Genomic DNA, 20,347 nt, shown 5'->3' on the forward strand with positions numbered 1-20,347 from the left:
TAACACCTATTTGTCAGTTGAATGTATTATAGGCAATGTTCGTGTTATATAAATTCTTCAAATTGACTTAAAAATGTCTTTTGTAAAGGTGTTCACAACTGTAACTGAGAAGAATATTTGATTATATGTGAATTCTTACTTCCGGATACATTGTGTTGTTTGTTTTATATGTACCCTACAAAATTGAACTATTTTGAATTTATATAAAAATAACTTTTTGAATATAAACACCTGTGTTCCATGTAATTCTCTTTTCATGATTAATCAACGGTTTTCTGTCTGAAAATTAATTCATTGACATTTTGTTTAAATTAGGTTTTGAATAAGTTAACAGTAAGTTACTTACATAGAACTTACCCCGTACATTTTAAAAAACCTTCTTTCTCTGAACTAAATCACTTGTAGGCTCACTTACCTGCTCATACTAAACCAGCCAAGACATCAAGGGTCTATTGGGTATCCCACTATTTAAGATATCATCGCAATACAAAGCGGTTTCATTTGAAATACTTGTCAAGGGGTCACCCCATTACTATAAGAAGACAAGTCTTTTTCCTTTGTCAAGTGGTTACCACACCATTATACGAAGGCAAGCCTACTGGCTTTGTAAAGGGGCTACCACGTCACTATATAAGGCAGGCCTACTGGCTTTGTCTAAAAAGTGTCAACATATCATAATATGAAGACAATTCTATTGGCTTTGTCAAGAGGTGTCCACATCATTCTGCTAGTCAAGCCTATTGTCTTGGTCCAAGCGTCAACACATAAATACATGAAGGCAACTTTATTGTCTTTGCCCACAATATTAAACATGTATTAGAGTATTTTCAATTACTCTCCTCAGGCCATATAATGCAATCAAAAAACTAACCATAAGGAGCCCTACAATCCTCAGCTGAAGAGCAAGAGCTCCAGGGGAACCATAAACTTTTGCTTGGTTCACCTTTCTTACACCCCAGGAAACATAGGGTTAAATTTAATAAATGATTTCTCGGGGGCTGTTGCTCTCCCTGCAGTCCACCACAACTCTTTTGTAAGATGTTGGTTATTCCTCTCCCGAAATTGGGGCACCATCAAGCAGAAAAAAACATGCAAATTAGCATACGAAGGGTATTATAGGGTATTCCTTGCATATAGGTATATAACACTACGGTAGAGGTATGCTGATAAGATTTTTATCATAGGGAAGGGATCCACGGCCTCTGCTAGGGAATTTGTCAATGTTATAAACATTAATGACTTGTATTAGAACTTTACAAGCACCATCAGGAAAAAATATGTTGTTTTTCTAGATGTTCAAATCACAATAGAAAACAGCATAATATGCTTCAGCGTGTACAAGAAACCTACAGCAGGAAATAGGCTGTTACATGTAGACAGCTTTCACTCGATTCCTCTAAAGGAAAGTATCTCTAACGAAGAACCCCCCATACAAAAGGAAATTGTAGCTCTGAGGCTATGTATGCTAGAGCAAGGGATGAGAACCTTCAGAGGGTCAGAGACAGAGAGTACAGGGAAGAAATGTTATATAGAGCATCTGGGTGTGTGAAAAACAAGATAAGAGAAAAACTATTATTTAAGGCTCCTGGCCATTCGAAGGCAAAAACCAGCATTTATGTCCACAGATTCATCACCACATATAGCACACAACATTATTTAACTAGACATATTTTGCGCAAATATCGGCCTGCATTGAAGAATGATCCAGTCATAGGTAAATGCCTGTTGGAAAGGGAACCTGTTTAGAAGTGCCTCAGAGCTTGAAGAGGTAGAGTGCCTAAAACGAGTTGAAATATGTCCTCCCGCTGGTCACGTAGAAAGTGATCGGGAAGTGCTGTGAATTGTGCTGTAGAATTCGATCCCGATCATCGCCAAATGTAATGGGTTCGCTTGGCAAAGAAGAAAACTCAAAAAAGTTGCAGAGGTCTTTATTTCATAGAGCACACAGACACAATCCAGATACAACCACCAGTTTCAGAGGTCTCCGCATAACTGTCGAAGTTCAAACCCCCCAGCTGGAACTTCCCGTACATTCCACCCTCATATTCCTGATTCCACATTCACATTCCTGTAACCATTCCAGTAACCATAGAAATGAAAACACAACATATACCTGAAGCTAATCCTGCTGTACAACAATTGTTACTTAAGCACAATGCATTATTTGAAGAAAAATTAGGTCTGGTACACGGTTTTGAACACAAAATCATTTAAAAAAAGGATGTGGTACCCATCATCCACAGAGTCAGAAATATCCCACTTTGCATCAGATACCAATTGAAACAGCATCTGGAAAAGTTGTATACTGACAAGGTCATAGAACCGATTGATTTGTTGGAGTGAAGAAGAAGGGCACACAAGATATCAGACTCTGTATTGATTTAGGATCTATAAACAAAACCATTTTGATTGACTGTTTCCCCTTACCAAAGATTCAAGAAATGCTGGCTCATCTAGGAGGTGCCCAAGTCTTCTCTTGCATAGATTTAAAATCAGTCTACCATCAAGTGGAGCCTGCTAAAGACTCACGCTACCTAACTGCTTTTAACACACCTTTTGGTGCCTTCAGATTCTTAAGGATGCCTTTCGGCCTGGCATCAGCCACTTCTGTTTTTCAGAAATTAACGTTTAAGTTGTTTGGGGAATATAAAAATGTCCTTGCTTATCAGGACAAAATTCTTGTATTTTCTAAAAACACTGAAGAACATTTGGCAATTTTAAGTGATGTGCTACGAATTTTAGAATCACAAGGCTTCACAGTTAAAAAAGAAAAGTGCAAATGTCTTGTCAGTAACATCAACTACTTAGGACATTATATTTCTGAATCTGGTATTAAGCCTAAGTCTGACCTTGTCAAGGCAATTTTTGACAGCCCTGCTCCTGAGAATAAAGACCAACTACTGTCTTTTCTCTGGTTATGTGAATATTATTCATGGTTTATTGACAGTTTTTCTCTTCAAACTGAGCCACTAAGGAAGCTTCTCAGGAAGGGTGAACAGTTCGCATGGGAAGAGGCTGAGTCTTCAGCTTTCAGTAATTTGAAAAATCTCATTGTCAAAGCCCCAGCTTTACAACCCTTTAGGAATGATCACAGTGGATGCCAGTGGGGTTGGACTAGGTGCCATTCTTACACAGTTAGCTGAGGATGTAGAACGTACTGTAGGTTTCGCCTCCAGATCCTTTTCTCAGACGTAACGCCAGTACAGTACCATTGAAAGGGAGGCCTTGGCCTGTGTGTGGGCGACCAAACACTTTGAAACCTTTCTATGGGGCAAAAAGTTCATATTAGTCACTGATCATAAACCCCTTGTTTTCTTGTTGTCAAAGAATGATCATGACAAGGTCAGTCCTAGACTAGTAAGATTACTGTCCAGGATGTTTGATTTTGTCATTAAGCACATTCCCTGAGGGAAAAATGCTTTTGACGACTTTCTGTCAAGATGCCCTCTGCACGATTTACACACCAATTCTCTTAATGATGATTTAGAATGTGTAGTTGGTCTGGTTGATCGCTTTGTTGTTTTGGAAGGACCATCAGCAAATCTGAATGTGTGGAATGTTCCAAAAATGATGAATCGCAAGAGTTGATTAAAAGATTCATCAGCAAAGGGTGGCCTGATAAAAGGAACTTGTGTGAAGGTTTACGCCCCTTTCATAAGGTGAAAGATGATCTTACCATCGAAGACATAACCATCCTGAGAGGGAGTTTGTTGGTTCCTCCGGGACAACTCAGGCTAAGACTGATTAATTTTGCCCATCGAAGCCACCTTGGCATGACTGGCACAAAGAAACAGTTACGACTTTACTATTGGTAGCCAGGAATGGATGTTGAAATAAAAAGTTTTGTGGGACGTTGTGCTAGCTGCTTCATGGCTGACAAATCTGTGAAGTTTTGCAACATTCCTCTTCATCCCGTTACCTTTCCTAATGGCCCGTGGGAAAAACTGGGAATGGATTGTATTTGTCCCATGTACAATCTCAGAGCTAATATGAGACATGACTTAGTCCTAGTTGATTATTATTTGAAATGGGTGGAGTGTAAATTTTTGTCTGAACCTTCTACCACTGCTGTGGTAGAGATGCTCAATGATTTGTTTTGACAGGAAGGGGTTCCCAAAGTTCTAGTCTCAGACAATGGGATTCAATTTAAATCTCATTCGATGCAAACTTTTCTGAAAACCATGGGAGTCAAGCATTTAACTGTGGCCCTTTATAGTCCCCAAGAGAATGGTATGGTGGAGAGGATGAACAGAATGTTAAAGGAGACAATTCAGTTGGCTTCTGTGCAGGGCGAGGCTATTTCTGAAGCTGTTCAAGAGAAATTGTGGAGTTACCACAATACTCCACACTCTGTGACTGGCATTTCACCTTTTGTCCTTTTAAAAGGACGTTATGGTTCTTCCAAACTGAGCCCCAACTGGGTTTTGGAGCAAACCAAGTGTGCTAACAGGATTCCTGATACCAAGCAAGTGCGTAATACAGTTGAAAATGCTCAATTAAAGATGAAGCAAAGCTATGACACAAACAAGAAAGTAAAAGATGTTCAATTTCTTGTTGGGGATCTTGTCAGGGTAAAGAGACCAACCGGAGTCAAAAGCCATATGTCTAAATTTCTTCCCACGACACGCATTGTTAGAGTTTCTAAACACACAGTCTTGGTGGAGAATGGTAAATGGTGTATTAAAAGGAATGTGGTGTTGGTGAACAATGACTTGCGTGTGGACTCTTACCTTGAAGCTCCTATTGTGAATGATTGTTCTTTTGATCTGAGTATACTTGATATTCCTCTACCCAGTTAACCATGTGAGAATTTGGTTCATAACACAGGTGGTGGAGATGCCACGATTTCACAAAATAGTGTAAACGATGATTGTCCTTTAGGTGAGAGTGCACAAACTGACTCCCGCTTGTAGGAAAGGGAAGGGAGAGTCTGGAATGGTGCAGCTCCTGCTCCAAGTGGTGCAGCTCCTGCTCCAAGTGGTGCAGCTCCAAATGGTGCAATTGCTTTTCCAAGGGAAAGTAAGAGAAGAATACGTGCTCCTTATTATTTAAAGGATTACGTTCTACAATGAGTTTCTCTTATTCATTTATCTTCTGTTTTTACTATGTATATTTTCCATGTTGTGTTAGCATGACTCCTCATTTGTTATGGTTTATTCCAAACCAATCCAATCAGCTTTATTCGACAAATAAATGTCATAAAAACGAAGTACATCTAATAAATCTCATTGTTACAAAAATTTCAGTTCAGGTATTTTAAAAATACAATTAAAAGATTAAAAGTATACATCAATCTTACACTTGGTTAAATAACACATCAAACATCTAGAAGGATGCATTAAATAAAAATGTTGGATTGTCCTAATGATTAAATAGAGTAAGCTGCGGACAACGGTGCCAAGCAACAATTAATCAATTGATTGAGAGAAATGTTGAACTTATAGCCCACATCCAGCTCAAATACTTGGCTACAGCTGCTGCAATACAAGGGAGAGTATAATTTCGCAATATCCTCATTGCAGTGCTACATGTTCTGGTAGACAGCAATCTACCTAATGGGGCCAGCCATGCTTTGCGTGGAGCAGTATATACTGAGCACACATAAAGAACATGGGTGTAAGACTCTTCACGCTTCTCACAAAAGGGGCATTTACTATTTCCCTCACTTGCCCACTTAGCTGTATAGATTTGCAAGTGCAAGGTCCCCACTCTAAATTGGAAGTACAACTTTCGATCGTTAGGTCTGGATATAATATCCCAGTACATCTCCAATTTAGGTTGGGGTTTCATTGTTAAGAAAAGAAGCCCTGATTGGGATGAGCTATCACATTTGTTACAGGTGGTATAATGGAGCATATTCCAGTATCTTTCTTTTACAATTTCTTTCGATTGAATTGGATTATTCATGGGGTTATCCCATACATCTTGCATACCCATGTTTATCAATAATGCTCTAATTTTGCAAAGTCATCGAATCTTACGAAATGTATCTGTCTTAATTACATCCCTATGGCCTTCAGCGTATGGTAGCAGTTTTGGTGACCTCCGGAGTCTGCGCCAATACAGAATAGGGCGCAACCTGGAAAGATCAGCCAGCACTTTATGGCCAAGGTCTAGCAACAAAGGCAGTGTTGTAGTGCTTTGTGGAAGAGCAGTAAAGTTCCGAAGAAAATTGTTTTCAGCGACCGTGAGCTGGGGCATGTTCTCAAGACCCTAGACTTCTGCCCCATATAACACCGAGCTCACAACCTTCATTTCATATATTTGTAAAACTGGGCTAATTGGCTTGGTCAGAGAAGAATTGAACTCTTTTTGTAGAATACCTGACAGCTGTAGGAACTTTAGTGTGGTGGTATCTATTTGGCAGCACCATCGCATATCTTTCGCATATCTTTCTGCAATAACAGAAAGATATGCGATGGAGCTGCCAAATTGTTTATTCATAAATGCAATAGTTCGTATTTTGTTATTTTTCGTTTTGTTATTTCAGGGGGAAGAAGTGTTGTGTTTCCATTTCTATGGTTACAGGAATGTGAGGGTGGCATCAGGAATGTGAGGATGGAATGTACGGGAAGTTACAGCTGGACGGTTCTGACTCCGACAGTTGTGAGGAGACCTCTGAAAGTGGCAGTTGTATCGGGATTGTGTCTGTGTGCTCTATAAAATAAAGAAGACCTCTGCAACTTCTTTGAGTGTCCTTCTTTGCCAAATGAACCCATTACATTTTCATATGGTGAGGCCCTATCCACGTTTAGTGCAGAAATGGGCAAATTTCATGGCAGTATTAACGGATTTGACGGACCGTACTCTTGCCCTGGACCTGAAGATCTGTCTGTTGGGTATAATGACTAGGGCAAGGAAAGACACTCTGATTCAGGGACCTGGCATTAGTCCTGTTTAAGGGTTGAATTGCAGTATCTTGAAAGACCCCCCCCCCCGCCCTTCCAGGCATTAAATGTTTACTTAATGACCTGCCGGCATGGACGGAGGCAGATACGCTCATTTTACTCAGAGAAAAGGCCCAGGGGCCTTGCTGGTACAATCTGGGACACATATCTCCTAAAGTTGAAAGTGAAATCAGGAAAAGAGCATTGTAAACCTCTACAGGTATTTGGATGAGCTGCTGGTAGGGTATGCAATTGATTTGGGAACCTGGAAGGTAGGGGCTGACTTGGGACTCTACCTAGTGCATTACATGGGAAGATGGCTGTGACCTCTATATGCACTTGAATGTCTGTTTAGATCTTTCATGTGTGAACTCTCTTAATACGTTTTGTATAGCATGCATAGTTGTGCAATTGCTAGGTGTCGAGTATTATATTGTTCTACTGAAATTGTTTACGCTAGTTTATGTTTGCCCTTTAGCACCTGTATGTGCGATTTGGTGCTTAAACAAGTTAAAAATTCATTAAAGAACATCTCCAAGTCCTCTATAGCAGTGAAGTTATCTCTGGAGCAATCTTTGGGCCATGAAAACTGATGAATCATGGTAAATTCACCTGAAGCTCTTTTGGGTCCAAACTAAGGGTGAAATCATCTAGTCTGGTGAGTCTGGCAATCGGAAAGGGACTTTTTCAGAAATGTGTTTTGCCAACTTCTCTCTAAACATTTTTGGTCTTTCCCTAACTTTCCCTTTTCTGCAAAATTCCAAAGGTCTGGGCCGTGCCCAATCTCAAACTGTGTTTAAAGCTGTGCTGCGGCAAAGTTGCAGTCTCCCGGTCAGGGTAAAATCAGAGCCAGACTTCCAATGGCTCATCCTTAATAGGAATAGTTGCCTTTACCCACAAACTGTTTTTGACCACGCCCTCTTCCCTGCGACCACTGCACACCAGTTTCCATCTGCCCTCAGCACTGAGTAAATGGGTGCTTACCCTTGCACTTCAAACTCTCATTTTTGAACTTGCGTAATGCACAGGTACAAAAACCGCTGTTAAAGGCCCAGCATGCTCCTAAAAAGCCAATCTGCCCTTTTACCCACCCAAACAAGCCTGGGGTGCCTCAAAGAGGGACTATAGGGTATGGGCAAGCCATTCCCAGTACATAGGGCAGGTCTTGTTGGGGCTATACACCTAAGCCAAAACTCGCTATCCACCTCCCCTCTGGGTTGGTTGGAGTAAATCGCTGTCCATGTTCTAAATTTTCCATCAAACCTAAAACAGGCCCAGCTCCCAAAATCCACCTGAGCCTTCTTAATGACATCAATATATCTGAAAAGGCCACTGACATTTCCTGGTATTTTTCACAGTACGTAATTGCATATTTTTAGACCTGTTAACCTAAGGGTGGATTTCCCCTAAAGTTTCGGATTCACCCTCTTATTTCTCTGAATTTGTTTTTGTTGGCCTTAGGACTCTGGTCATTTCACAACTGCTAACCAGTGCTAAAGTGCTTGTGCTCGCTCCCGAAAACATGGTAAAATTGGCTTTCACCTAATTGCCATATTTAGTTTACGTATAAGTCCCTAGTAAAGGGGTACACCTTATACCCAGGGCCTGTAAATTAAATGCTACTAGTGGGCCTGCAGCATGTAATGTGACACCAACGTAAGGAGCCTTTTTAAACATGTCTCATGTCTGCCATCGCAGTCTGCCAGCATTTTTAAACTACAAGTTCAACTTGGCAAAATAACGCCTTTCCCAATCCTAAAACTCCCTTTTTAGTACATATAAGTCACTCCTAAGGAAGGCCCTAAGCAGCCCATGGGACAGGGTGCATGATAATTAAAATGTTAAGCGTGTACTTTTAAGTTTTACATGTCTTGGCGGGGGAAAAACTCCTACATTTATTTTTCACTAGTGTGAGGCCTATCTCTCTCATAGGATAACACTGGCTTACATTATTACATTCAATAAATGCTAACAGGTGGGAAAGTCAAGTTTAGTGTCTGACAAATTGTAATTTAAAACCTCTTTAATGGTAAAATCGAATTTCAAGTCACAATTCTAAAAATGCCACTTTTAGAAAATTGGCATTTTTGTGCCCTAACCATTTGATGCCTGCAGCCTGTTCATGAGGTCACATGACTAGGTGTAAGTGACAGTTGGCCTCTGTGTATTCCTCCCAGACGGAATCATAATAGAGGGTCTGGGTGTTGGCAGGTTGGGCCATCTCTGACTTGACAGGGGGTCGAGCTGTCACCTACCACACTTGCACTTCAAAGGCACTGGCCCAGCTCACAACCAAAAGACTTTACACTCGCCTATTATGCCCCCAGACAAACTGGGACCAGAGCAGGGAGGCTTGAAATTCCAGACACCTCTGTAGGCGGAAACTCCAGAAGCATTTCCCACTTCAAAGTGAGCACCAGGTATAAATATTGGACCCTCAGACCCTCTCTTCAGATCATCCCTAGACCTGTGGACTCTGTCAGGAAAAAGGACTGCCCATCTGTTAATTCTGCCCTGCTGCCCAAGCTCTGCTTTGCAGACCATGGGCTTTTTTGCTCCGCAAGGTCTGCTGTTGCTTCACCAGGGCTCATTGGCTGCTGTGGACTGCCCTGCTGACTCCAGCCTGCTTGAGTCACCCCAGGACTCTCAGGAATCTCCAAGGGCCAGATGGCTGACCCCTGTTCAAAACCACAGGGACAAATTGGCATCTTCGATGCCTACGCAACTCCATGCATGACTTAGCGAGTCCAATGCAATGCATCTTGTCCACGGCACTGACGCATCGCAGCACAAATCCTCACTAGCAACCCGCCTACAGCTACCTCGGTGATGATGTAGAAGCTTGTATCGCAAGCTTACGTCTATAGCTTCATTGACTCCACTACAGTGAGGCACAGCTCGTCTCCAGACCTCGCCTGGCAGATCGTTTTTGATGACTCCTCAATGCCTGCCCATGCAGCTCGACACAAAAACTCCACATCTCAACGCCTGGGCCACAGGGTACTTTGTCCATGAACCGAGCTCACTCCTGTATCCGAGCCACGTTCCATCGAGGTCAGCCTGAACTTGTGACATGAACCTGGTCCACCATGACCAGATAACCGCGATTGGTGCTTTGTGTTTCTTAGCACTTGATTTTTCCAAAATCTGTGAAATTGCTTATCTCCGGTTCTACTAATTGAACTTTTGCCACTTTGGGTCAAATGATGTATTCAAATTTAATATATATATTTTTCCAAATTGGTTTGTGATTTTTCTTGTGTGGTATTTTTCACTTTACCACTGTTTGGTGCTGCATAAATACTTTATAGATTGCCTCTAAGTTAAGCCTTCTACTGAAGATGGACAATCATACTGAAACACATCTAGAGATACACAGAACTGGCTGCACCAACAATGGTGAATACTAAAAACTGAAGTGAGTGTTATCATGCACGTTTCCCACAATGCATCTGGGCTAATTGTGTACTGGTAGGCCAGGCAGTGTGTTCTCTCCTTCTTTTGTGATTGGCTCCTTGTTGAGGTGTTAGGCTGACAAATTCTGGGATGCACTTGTGCTTTGGTAGTGGTACAGAGATGTGGGATGATAGTGAGCAGCATTGTTAGCACCCCACAATGTACTTGTTACTCTCTACTGAAGTAGGACAACCATCATGAGACACGTGTCTAGAGATACACAGCACTGGCTGCACCAAAATTGGTGAATACGAAAGACTTTCAACTGAAGTGAGTGTTATCATGCACTGTATTTACCATAATGCATCTGGGCTATTAAGCCAGGGAGTGTGAGTGTCCTCCCTTCTCTTTTTGTGATTGGCTCCTTTCTGATTTGGTGGGCTGGGGAGCTCTTGGATGTACCTGCTGTGGGGGGGTCCAGTGGTGTTCCGGGTCTTGGGTGTAGACGTCCGTAGATAACCGGGAAGGCTCCTCGGAGGGCAGTAAGAGAAAAAGAAAGGAGCCGTTAGTCTTACTGGGGCTAGAGGCCAGATACCGTTCACCGTAACCCGGAGTGAGGAGGAAGAAAGGACCGTGAGGAAGGGGTAGGGAAGGACGAAGAAGGTAGGGAACTTGAAAGTGTGGTCGAGAGGGTTCGTGTGGGGCGGTCTCTGTACAGTGCACAGTGCTGTGCTCTATATACAAGGTGTCTTATTACTACAGTGGACGTGTCTATGAGAGAGGGAGTAATTACACGGGAGGGGGTTCGTACTATGTACACAATGTACCTAGCGTGCTAAAGGAAGGAAGCTGGTACTCACGGGCTCCGCCGTAACTCTCCTCCGAGTTACGGCCGCTCTTCAGCCACCTCCGTGGGACTCCACCAGTCTTCCGACCACTCCTCGGTTTCTCCGCTCCCGTCTTCTCCTTCCGTCTCCACGCCAGTCGAAATCTCCTGCCACGATACTCCGACGGTTGCTGACTCTCGTCTTCCTTCTTTTCTGTCTCCGGCCGTCGTCAGGGAGGCAGGACTTCCGGGGTCAGGGGAAAGTCCTTCCGGTCCGTCTTCTCTTCCGATTGGGTCCCGACACTGAGAGAGGGGTGGGTGTTCCGTTGCCACGGACGCTGTTGTGGTTGTTCCGGTTTGCGTCTCAGGCGGAGAGTGGCACTTACTCTCTGTGTCCTGGAAGGGAGAGCAGAGGAGGGGTGATGTTCGTGGTGGGGTGAGTAGGGACCTCGCGACCCGCGGGGAAACATCACACCTGCTCTCTGGGAGTGGTACAGAAACTTGAGAAGATTGTGAGCAGCATTGCTCTCACCCCCAAATTGTACTTGTTACTCTCTACTGAAGAAGGACAACCATCCTGAAACATATGTCTAGAGATACACAGCCACTGTTGGCTGCACCAAGAATTGTTTATATGAAAGATTTTTAACCGAAGGGAGTGTTTCATGCACTGCATTTACCGCGATGCATCTGGGCTAATTGTGGGTTGGTATGCCAGGCAGTGAGTACTTCCTCTTCCTTTTATAAATATTAATGAATCCCCTTTCCAATTTATTTATTTCACTGTCACCGATAAATGCACATCAAAAACATGGAAACCCCCACATATGGTAACCTTTTTCTTAATTCTTACTTTCCCTCTCATTTGCCACCCTGATGGGACCGTTCCCCGCCTGATCTTACTTAATATCCTTCCCTGACCACTTTTTTTCACTTCCTTTCAGGCTTTCCTGCCTTACTTCTGCCTTCACTTCTACCCCATCACCGACCCCTATCGCAACCCCTCATATTTGGAAGTGTCCACCACTTTATCCAAAGTCTCTGTATTGGCAGCCCTTTTTGTTCTCCAACCAGAACTCCTTGTTTTCTTACCCCAGCAAACCTTCTTTTCCCAATTATGTCAACCTGGCAGATCTCTCCCCAACATCCTTAGACTCCCACCACTGTGAGCGACTTTTACATAAGTTGATATATTGCCCCATTTTGAATTCACACTCCAGTTCCTCTTACCTCTTTCCACTTTTAGAAACCACTGGCTTCTTTTTTGATTCCACTGCCCATACCTTAAGGTCCTGTAAAACACTAATACGGCAAACCCCATTCACTTTGCCATCCTTTCTCCTTTGAGCCAACATTTTCTCCTTTCCCGCTGTGATGGCACATCACCTTCCATCCAAGTAGCAATTTTTCCATCTTCAATCTCTTCTTATCATAGTCCAGCTCCAATCCTTTAGCATTGTAATCAATCAACAATCTGTTACAGCACTTGTACCTGCGTGGTCAATATCAACTAGACCACCATCATACACCTCCCAAAAAGCAACATACAAATGCTTCATAGCAACTGGAGTGATCCTCTCATCATCAGCAAGGATGCACCAGACTACTTCTTATCTTCGGTGCCTCCAAGCCACCATGTGCTCAAATGGCAACAGGACCTCCTGCCTGTTCTCTTCCAGCAGGATTACCTAGTGATGCCACCTTGAGCTGCTGCTGCTTGGGGGTTCTTTGATTCTGTATGCTCCTCAAAGCCTGCCAGTCTCTGCTTTACCCTTGAAAACTCAGTATTCGCTGGCACCCAAACCCACTCACATTGCTGACCAGAACCCACCTCCCATTCGAAAACTTTATTATTAGATCCTGCCACATTCTTAACATTAGAAGTCACTGACAATAGCTCATTAACATACCTTTACCCCAGGCACTGCTGCCTCTTCACCCTTCCGCCTAACCGAGTCCAAAAACCAAGATGGCATCAGACCAATAGACTGTTTGAAAGCATTAGGGTCTGAAACACCCTCAAAGTTCTGCCACACTTGTTTAGATAAATGTTCCTTGCACCCCCACTACTTATTAGGAGTGGCACCCATTTTGTTTTCATGTGAGCCAGATCTTGCCATTATCATTCTTTGCCATACTTCAGTAGCAGACACCCTTGTCTGCACCACATGTTGGTCTCGTCCCGGCACTGCACCTACACGGAACATGTATTACAAGGCCAGGCCTTTTCTGGGCAAGGCTTCTCCATGCCCACTCTTTTTTTTTGTATTTATTTTATTTTGTATTGCACAGTTACTTAAAACCATCTGCAATATAACTTACATGCGATTTTAACAGAAAATTGAAACAATTGTTTAAAAAGACATTCTTGTAAAATAAAAATAAAAAACAATGGGTTTACTTACAACCGTGTAAATACCGAGTAAGAAGATATATTATATACATTAAAAAAAAAAGTCTGCAAATGGTTGTCAGTTCGTTATCCGTGCAGCCTTGTTGGAGAATACTTGTTTAACAGACCAAGTTGCCTTTTATGATGCCTGGCCCCTCTTATTCCATAAGCCTAAGACGCAACTCGGCCATGTATCTCCCAAATCTGGCCAGGTCCTGTGGTGTAGTACAGGAAAAGAGAACCAAAGTTGCTTCTTTCACTGTCCGTACCCCGTTGCGGAGCCATATTTGTTTTTAAAGGATCCTACGGGACTGCAACATACCGGGGCAACAACAAATCGAGTGTAGCAAAGATTCAAATTTAAAGTCACAGATTCTGCATCTGATTCTATGTTCTAGAGATCTCCACCCGGGATTTAATTCTTTAATGGGGAGGGGCACCAATCTGGCCCATACAATGTTTTTTAGTGCTTTCCTTCCCAGAGCTTGCTTCAGATATGGCTGGATTTTACTCCCGGCAAACGATTTTATCAGCCAAGGTGAGCCTCTTCCTGTTGCATATTCTGCTAGATCCCTTTGGTGCGACAGTTGATAACATTGTTTATTGATTGAATTTTTGATGGCCGGATAGTTTACCATTCCTTGATCCCAATTCTCCATTGCTAATCCCAGCGTTTCCGCAGCTTCCTCTGTGTAACGATGCCACGGGTTAATTGACCCCCCATAAATCGGCTTCAGCATGACGAATTAGGCTGTTGCGTGTGTGTTTGGGCAGTTTGAAAATGCGTTTGTAGGCCTGGCATTGTGCTTTGTCTAACATTAATTCAATCAATCAATCAATCAATGACATTTATATAGCGCGCTACATACCCGTAGGGTCTCAAGGCGCTGGGGGAGGGGGTGTGCCGCTACTGCTCGAACAGCCAGGTCTTCAGCTTCTTCCTGAAGGAGAGGTGGTCTCGGGTCAGGCGCAGGTCGGTCGGGAGGGAGTTCCAGGTCTTGGCGGCCAGGTAGGAGAAGGACCTTCCTCCTGTGGTCGCTCTTCGGATGCGGGGGACGGCGGCGAGGGCGTGGTTGGCTGATCGGAGGTGGCGTTTGGGAGCGTAGAAGTTGATCCGGTTGTTGAGGTAGCTTGGGCCTTGGTCGTGTAGGGCTTTGTGTGCGTGGGTGAGGAGGCGGAAGGTGATTCTTTTGTTGACGGGGAGCCAGTGGAGGTCTCTCAGGTGTCCGGAGATGTGGCTGGTTCGTGGGATGTCGAGGATGAGTCTGGCTGAGGCGTTCTGGATCCGCTGGAGTCTCTTCTGGAGCTTGGCGGTGGTACCGGCGTAGAGGGCGTTGCCGTAGTCCAGTCGGCTGGTGACGAGGGCCTGGGTGACGGTCTTCCTGGTCTCGGTGGGGATCCACCAGAAGATCTTCCATAGCATGCGCAGGATGTTGAAGCATGACGAGGAGACGGCGTTGACTTGTCTGGTCATGGAGAGGGAGGAGTCCAGGATGAAGCCCAGGTTGCGTGCATGGTCTGTCGGTTTGGGTGCGGTGCCCAGGGCGGGGGGCCACCAGGAGTCGTCCCAGGCGGAGGGTGAAGAGCCCAGGATGAGGACCTCCGTCTTGTCAGAGTTCAGTTTCAGGCGGCTGGTCGTCATCCATTCGGCTACTTCTTTCATCCCTTCGTGCAGGTTGGCTCTGGCGGCGGCGGGGTCGTTGGTCAGGGAGAGGATCAGCTGGGTGTCGTCGGCGTAGGAGATTATGCTGAGGTTGTGTTGGCGTGAGATGGCCGCGAGGGGGCTCATGTAGACGTTGAAGAGGGTGGGGCTCAGCGAGGATCCTTGGGGGATGCCGCAGATGACTTCGGAGGCCTCTGACTTGTACGGTGGTAGGCGGACTCTCTGTGTTCTTCCAGCGAGGAAGGAGATGATCCATTCCAGTGCCTTCTCCTGGATTCCGACGTTCCTGAGGCGTTGCACTAGGGTGCGGTGGCAGACAGTGTTGAATGCTGCGGAGAGGTCTAGGAGGATGAGGGCCGCTGTTTCTCTGTTGTCCATCAGGGCTCGGATGTCATCGGTGGCGGCGAGGAGGGCGGTCTCGGTGCTGTGATTGGCTCGGAAGCCGGACTGTGAGGGGTCGAGGGATCCATTCGTCTCGAGGAAGGCGGTCATCTGCTTGTTGACGGTCTTCTCGATGACTTTGGCGGGAAACGGGAGGAGCGAGATGGGGCGGTAATTCTTGAGTTCGGTGGGGTCCGCTGTGGGTTTCTTAAGTAGAGCGGTGAGTTCGGCGTGCTTCCAGCTCTCGGGGAAGGTGGCGGTGTCGAAGGATGTGTTGATGATGTCTCGCAGGTGGGGTGCGATGACGGCGTCGGCCTTGTTGAAGACGTGGTGGGGGCAGGGGTCGGTCGGTGATCCGGGAATGCCTGCTGTGCATAACCAGCAATTGCCCTGATTTTTGCTTGTATTACTTTCCTAATCGGATCAGTTGTTGGGCTTTGCATTATCTCATTTAGTTTGCATAAGGCATAAATTGTTGAATGTGCTTTAGCCTTCCTTTTATGTAGATGTATTGTTGCTTTACCGGTTTCACTTAGCCAGCAACCTAGGTAATTATAGGATTTTGCTGTGACGATGATTTCTTTGCCCACATGCCATTTCAGAAGAGCCTTTTTTGGGTAGTGTCCAAAAATAACTACTCTAGTTTTTTGAGCATTTATTATAAGTTCATTCCTTTCATTGTAGTTATTGAGGGCATCTAGGCCCCTTTGTAGCCCGATTTTTGTGTGATCCATTACCACCAAGTCATCTGCATACTGTAATATTTGCAGTTTGTTGGTTTCAATTTTCGGAGTTAAAAGACTAGCATTTTGAAGCTTCTTTCCCAGGTCAGCCGTATATAACTGAAACAGTGTGGGGGCAAGGACACATCCCTGTTTTAGGCCACGGTTTGTCCAACACTTCTTCGTTGTGGTATTATCTGCTAGCTTCACTTTGATCCAGGTGTTACTGTACAATGAAATAATGGCCCTAAGAAGACCACACGGGGATATGCCAGTTGCGCAACTTATTCCAAAGCTTGTGCCGTGGCACTCCATCAAAGGCCGCTGAGTGGTCAACGAAGCATGCAAAGATTGGTTTATTATTTTTGCAATTAGCGTGCTGGTTCAGGTACGACATGGCCACAATATTGTCAATTGTGGAGCAGCCTTTGCGGAATCCGGTCTGGTAGGGGGGGAGGATTTCATTCTCTTTGATCCAACTATTTAATTCATTCAATAAAGTGCTGGCATAGGCTTTTCCCTCAACATCTAGAAGGGCAATTAATCTATAATTTTTTGGGTCTGTGTTATCTCCTTTTTTGAAGATAGGATGTAAAAAAGAGCCTCGCCATGAATCCGGCACCTTTGCTTTCATTCGACATTCAATTAACAAATTGGATAAAATTTTGCCCCAATATACCGGATCTTCTCTAAAGATGGCTCCTGGAAGACCGTTCGACCTGGGTGCCCCGTCCTTTCTTCTCTTTTTTATTACCTTTTCAACTGCCGTACTGTCTTGTTCTTTACCCAAGAATTTCACTGAGGCGCCCTCCTCTGTTATTGCGCAGTCTGAGGAACAAATATCAGGGCTTCCAGGGGCTGTGATACCCTCCTTTTCAATGTAGATTGTGGCGACATGTCTGAGCCAGGCACCTGCATGTACGGAATTGCGCCTGTCTACTTTACCTTTCTCCAAGCTAGCTATAAATTGCAAGAGCTGACGTTGTTTGTTTGGTTTTGAGAGCTCGTGTATCGTTATCCAGTCTTTTTCTAATTTATTTTGTTTCAGAGACCATAACTGGTGTCTACGCTTTCTCGATAGATCTTTGCACATTTCCCTTGTTTCTTCTGTTCCTGCCTTCCTATGTGCTCTTTTAGCCCTCTTAAGCTTACTTATTGTTGTGCATAGTTTTTTATTGTTGTGACTAAAATGTGAAAAGGATGTTGTCAATCCACGTGGGCTATCATTGTCATTTTTGGTAAGTATAGATTTTAGGGCACAAATCCAACTCGTCCAATTGGCCACACTAGGTTGTTTTCCAAGAGGCTTCCCTTTGTACTCTTGTTTTTTTTTCCATACAATAAATAATGTCGCCTGGTGCTTGTTCCATTTTAACCTTCTGACTAATGTATGGTCTTCGATCCCTGTTGAGTGGGATACTGCAGCCGCTTGTTCCCTCTGTATAATACTGAGATTTAATTCCACCTGCAACAGTTTGTGATCGTGGTTTCATATGTTTTTACTTCGAACTTGGCTAATTTCTGAGTGAGTAGATGGCATAAGAAAATGTAGTCAATTATAGAGCAGTTCTTAAAAGTGGCAGTATCTGAATATTTGAGATCTAAACTTTTCCAGGTTTCATTGACAGACTTTAGGTCATACTTTTTCAGAAATGCATTGAAAATTCTTTCAGAGCTGGCTGGACGTGACATATCGGTTTTTGTTCCTAGATGGTGGAGATTAAAGTCTCCTACTATCACTTTTGGCAGTAGTGCATTTGCGTGTAAAATTTCCTTTCTTAAGGTTATGGTATTTTTAGTAACTTCCAAATTTTTCTGGCCAGATGCATTTAAGTATATGTTTATAACTAGGATTGCAACACTTACGTCTTTATCCCTGCTTCCCTCTATTAAGAGCGCCTGTAAAACTTCTGGCTCTATTTGAATCCTTTTTACTTTTATTTGTTTTAGATGTTTTACATAAATCGAAATTCCTCCTGATGGTCTACCAAACCGATTGTATTTAGTTGCCAATGTATGAAACCCGGCATATCCTTCGAGGTGGACATGCTCTGTGGCCCAGGTCTCTTGTAGGCATACTATATCCGCCTCTTGCAGTGACTTAATTACTGTTTCGTGTTTGAGTGCTTTGCGTATTCCTGACACGTTCCATGAAATGATTTTAAAGTTAAAAGGTAATTTATGATTCATGTAAGGTGGAATTGCGGTTTCCGGTAATGTGGCTTTGGCAGTGGTCCATCCTTGTCGATTCCGTGGGGTATCTGATAAGGCTGCCTGGTCATCAGGAATAAAAAGGGCCGAGTTGTGACTCTCGGTCTGTCCTGCTGAATTGATCATTCCATTGAATATTCGGTGGCCCTTCGTCTATTACTGTCCTACTTATGGTTTTGTCTTCCTGTCTGCTTACTTGTATAGTTAGTTTTTTATAGTTTTTATCTAAATATATATTTGTTGTACCTCGCAGTATCCCCTGTGGGTACTGTCTATTTGTTAATATGTGGTTTAAATTTGCAGGCTCTAGAAGGATTGATGGATACTTTTCTTTTTCCGGTGCAGTTACTACGATCCCCCAGTCTCTAAAAATATATTTTGCTCTAAGGACTGCTTCAGACGTATGGTGGTTTAACCAGGTCACTACAGTGTCTTCTTTGCAAATGTCTCCCTCTTTTGGTTCAAACTGAACACAAATTATGTCTTTACTCTTTATGTGAGTCAACAAAGGTATATGTTGAAGGAGCCTTAGTAAATTCCCCCTGTTTAATGTATCGTGTCTACCCTTTGATTTATACTGTGGTTTAAGAAATGTTTTGCACGTATTTCTGGTTTGGGCTGAAGTTGTTGTTGTACCGGACCGGGGTTCTGGGTGTAGCGTTCCTTTACAGAGCGTCTCTCCTAGTGCATTTTCAAAATTGTTGTGCACAATGTTTTGCTGTTTTAAGCCCTCTCCTAATATACCGTTAAGTGATCCACGTTCATTTTTGTCCTTAACCGTTTCGTTTGCTGTTTGTACCATTTTCTTTACTGTTCCACCATTTTCAGTGGGAATTGATTCCTGTACAATGGTATTAGTGGTGTGTGCATCATCACCCAGAGATTTATTTTGTTGTTGGCTCTTTATGAATATTGGATATAATTTATTTGATGGTTGCTTTTCCTGGATTAACGGGTCGTTGTTTGTGGCTTCTGTGGAGACATATGTAGATTGACCCCAGTTCCTTCTGATTTGTGTGAACTTTTGGCGCTTTAACTGGTTTTTTTGCTTTTTCTTCATACGTCGCGACATATTCGGATTAATAATACTAATTGGATTTTCCTGTTTCTTTTCCTTGCCTGGAGTACTGCTAATTTCCACCGATTGGGAAGTGATTAATGGATCCGTATTTATGTAATGTTACAATTTATACAGTCCTTTTTTGATGCTTTTTCATTAGTAAGTTGCTCCATTATCACAGATCTTCTATTGCCTACTATTGCATACTGTATTTAAAGTGGTTGCGTATGCTTGAGCTCATGTTATCAACCGATTTAAATCCACCAGTTTTTGATCAATACCTGAGATTGTTGTTGCCATGATGTTAAGCAAGTCCACTTGGACATCCATCTTGTTTGATTGATAGTTCAAGGCCTCAAGTGTGAGTTGGGATGTCTTAAAAAATATGTACCATATTGCTCCAGAGTCTGTCATTGCTACTGGTTGTATACTGTCAATGTTTTTACCATGGTTGTCCCTTGCGGAGGTTTTGTTAAACGACAATTCACTTTCGACTGTTGGTTGATTTTGCGTGTGACCTTTGCTATATGGGAATATGTGTTCCGGTGTTTGAACCAACCTACTGTGGTTTGCGACTCCCTCTCCACCTTGATTTTTTTCTCCTGGTTCCTCGTGGGTCATGCTGTTTTGCAAACTTGCCAATGGTGCTATGTGAGTCAATGTTTGGATTTTACTATCAATTTGACTTGTTTCCACGTGTTGATACGCATGTTGAGTGAGATTTGAGACATGCTTGTTAATTATTACATGTACTTCAATTGGTTGGGGGGCCCCCATACTCTCAAGTTGCTCTTGCGGGTTTTGTGACA

Source organism: Lissotriton helveticus, chromosome 12 (assembly GCF_964261635.1).
Source record: "Lissotriton helveticus chromosome 12, aLisHel1.1, whole genome shotgun sequence".
NCBI classification, from domain to species: Eukaryota; Metazoa; Chordata; class Amphibia; order Caudata; family Salamandridae; genus Lissotriton; species Lissotriton helveticus.